Below are 3,598 nucleotides of genomic sequence, written 5' to 3'. Positions count from 1 at the left end.
ACCCATCCCAAACCTGTCCCACAGAAAACTATGCAACCTCTTACTAGTATAAGTGTTCCAACTCTCAGTGTAAGATGAAATAGTAGTGAGCTGCTTGGTCCCTTTTGAGGATTCAGTTGTTCTTACTTACAAGGCTGTTTTTTGTCAGCATCTTAAGTGTAGTTCTGGTCCCGCTGAAACATGGGATAGGTAATTTATTTCCAGTAAGACTGATTGCTTTCTTATATGCACAGCTGTTTGAAAGTCCTCCTTTGAGTTTTCTTGATGACTTCCCTTGAAAGTGTCTGTCAGTACAACAGTACTAACAGTACTAACAGTCTGAAGTCCCCGGGAGCTTGCTTATTTCTCACATGTCACTAGCCCTTCTGTTTTCATAGTCACAGGAAGGGTGATAGATAAAGGCACACTGACAACCACTACATGGGTTACAGCCTTAATCCTGTCTGCCCCCTTTTCTTCTACCAGCTACCAAGTTTACACATTATGTTTCTGCTTTTGGCTTCTGATTGAGTCTCTGGTCCTCTTATGACTCCACTGATAACTCAAGGAGGAGTCTGGCCAGAAGCCTGCTGAGCAGGCATGAATAGTCTCAATGCAATTATACCATGAGCTATTGAATCAGGGGTGAGCAGTCTTATAGCCATTGGGGTTCTACCAATGTTAATGCTTCCCTGTCTAGTCAAATTTGACATTGTCTGCAGCTAACACTGTGAGGTGATAATCTTGGCCAGCTGCATGGTGATCCTGTCTCCATTTTCTGTAAGGCTGGTATCGCAGACAGGAGTGTCTGGATGACCACTTTTGGAGAACGGTCTACAGCTGGATTGGTGCTGCTTATTAATGGTGTGCCTGCATTGACAGACTGAACTGCCACAGTTAACATCTTTTGACCCAGTGATGTCATTTCCACAGCGATTTGCAGTGCCACATGAACTAACCTTCGAGCTGCTACTGCTGGCACAGGTGTCGTGGTGGTGGGAGACCAGACGAAGCATGGCGAGCAGAAAAAGTGATGTTCACACCTCCAGCCACGCCCTTCTCTGCTCTGGAACACTCCATAGGAGATGATTTTTTTCCCATCTCAGATGGCAGTCGCCCCCTTCAGGAGACTTTCTGCAGATAGTGACACAAATTCTGAAGACGTATCAGTAGCTGCTGCCATGTCTTCCAGGCAAGTCTCACTTTTGTTATCATAGATGACTACTATGTTTTGAGGCATGTCCTTGAACTGATATTCAAGCCCCTGTCCTTAAACCTTTGCAAGAATTCCCCGTTGGTAGTAGTATCTCAAAGCTCTCCCCATAGTTTCATATATCTGGTTTGTTCTTATACTTTCTTCCGAGCTTTGGGACAGCCTTTGAGTCCACAAGTTTAAATATACCCCTTTCTCTCTGAGTTTATTTAAAATAACTGGAACAAGCATATTTATCTTGAAGTAGATCTAAAACGAAACTCCCATAGATAAGCTGTGTTTCTCGTCCTTCTCTGCTGTTCTTGATTCCTAACTTAGGAGACCTATTGGAAAGTAGTAAATGCTGGGTCTTTGGTTTACAGCCAACTGACTTCTTTTTTATTGGTTCATGGCTGTCTGGTAAAGTAGGAATAAGCGAGGCATCCATTGGTTCAGATTCTAATGTTGATGCCTCCCTACAGACTCTGTAATGACATTTGGTCTCATCGCAGCACGGGTAAACTCTGGATGTGATGTACAAGGAGGGGCAAACACTTGCCAAGACTTCTTAAATCCCTCCAGCAGGCAGGAGATTCCATACGAAGCAGGGTTTCAGCAGCTCCAGTGCTCTTGTCCATACAGTGTGCATTAATGTTGTGAACTGATGCTTCCACGGAACTGGATGAGCAGATCCAGCTGGTTTGTGGGTCCCTCATGCAGAAACATCACCATGTTTATGCCGGGGCTGGAACTGCTGTTTCACATTGACTTACACTCTGAGGGGGAAGCGGCCGGAGACACACCACACACGGTGTAGACTGCACACACTCACTCACCTCTGTGTTAAAATATCAAGAAAATTTAATTTGGTTGCATGCATAAAATGAAAATCAACAAATGTGAGAGAGCACTCACTAGACAGCATCTCTCCTCAAGAGTTCTCATAGGAGCCTATATGTAGCCTCAGCCGTTCATCAGAATCATTCTATCTCTAACAGTTTATGCATCTAACAGCTTCTACCTCAGTTAATGTTAACATTGCTATGACATTACATTAGCTTATGTACTTTTTATTTCAAGGAGCAAATTTACTTCTTGATTTCAGTTGTCAGATGGGTCATACAAAAATACCCTACTTGGTGTCCCATTTCATATATAGAGATAGAAATATATTATAAATACTCTTTATGTTATTGGTGATATATAGTGATACATTTTTGACTCTTTAGTTTTTGGTGTAATTTTAGAGTTTGCCTTCTTAGTTAAGAAAGCTTGATACCTATACTTATTTGTATAAAACAAATTCTCTAACATATAAAACAAACATATATAAATGTTTTAGTTGGTGTTCAATATTTCAAATAAGCTTGACCCCTGAAGTTGCTACAAAATTATGTGAGTCATTCTTAGAAAATTCTGTTATTTATGTTTTCACTGACTGTTGAGGAGTCTATTTCATCACTAATACAACTGAAACTTTCTTTTGCTCTGATGCTCTAGAAGAGCAGACACATGTTGGAAAATAATTAAAATTCAACTTCTTATACATAATAAAATATAATATATAAATTTAAACACATAGTTTATTCTTGTGTGTATTTCCTATCTTATAAATACCATGTTTAGCAAAGTTTAAAAAAATAATTTAATATAAGAATTATGTAGGAAATATATTAGTCTCTGCTAATAAGATTACAAATGAATGAATCAATTTTTATGTTAGGAAATTATATAATCTCCTTACTGTCAGATATGAGTCCTTCTAAGAAGAAATATGCCCCAGACCAAGTTAAAATAACAGATATTTGGCTTTTATTTGGATAATAGAAATTGGTTGTTAGGGATCACCATTGATCTGTTCTGGGTCACAATAACCTGATACCAGGATTAACAGTTGGTGTAAAATTCTTTGGATCCACTTATAAAAAAACAGTTCCATAACAGGCAAATATATGTTTTGACACTAATGGTTGAAAACTGGCTAGTTTGTCCTGCATGCATGGCTAATAACATATTAGAAAGTGTATTTAAGATTTCATGTGAAACCATCAAGCAGCCATGTAAGGGAGCCAAAATTTATTCCACATAATGAATACACATTTTTGCCTTTAAGACCAACTGTAGATTGATATCTATATGCAGATGAAGGCAGACAAAAGACAATGCCTGTGTTGGTTTTTTTTTTGTTTGTTTGTTTGTTTTGTTTGTTTTTTTTTTTTTTTTTTGAAAGGTAAGGTAGGAGAGATAGAAGGGTGAAGAAGAGAAGAAGATGGAGGAGGAGAAGAATGACCCACCCATCAGGATTTAAATAGCCTTAGCTAGCTATAAATATCTTATAAGAGATGAATTATCACAGGATAATTTGTCTTATCTAGGTGGGCCTTTGTAGCAGTATCAATTGGCTTTGAGTTTATTGTGTGGATGTTT

General features: G+C 38.7%; 1 pseudogene across 1 annotated transcript; it reads right to left on the bottom strand.

The window, feature by feature from the left end:
• Positions 1 to 339: 339 nt before the first annotated feature.
• Positions 340 to 1,903, bottom strand: LOC308429876 (ETS-related transcription factor Elf-2-like; annotated as a pseudogene). The gene has a single exon. The product of its transcript is annotated as an ETS-related transcription factor Elf-2-like (transcript).
• Positions 1,904 to 3,598: the final 1,695 nt, after the last annotated feature.

The sequence above is a fragment of the Micromys minutus genome (assembly GCF_963924665.1).
Source record: "Micromys minutus genome assembly, chromosome: 14".
NCBI lineage: Eukaryota > Metazoa > Chordata > Mammalia > Rodentia > Muridae > Micromys > Micromys minutus.
The sequence above is the reverse complement of the archived record's forward strand: the minus strand, read 5'-3'. Positions and strand labels throughout refer to the sequence as shown.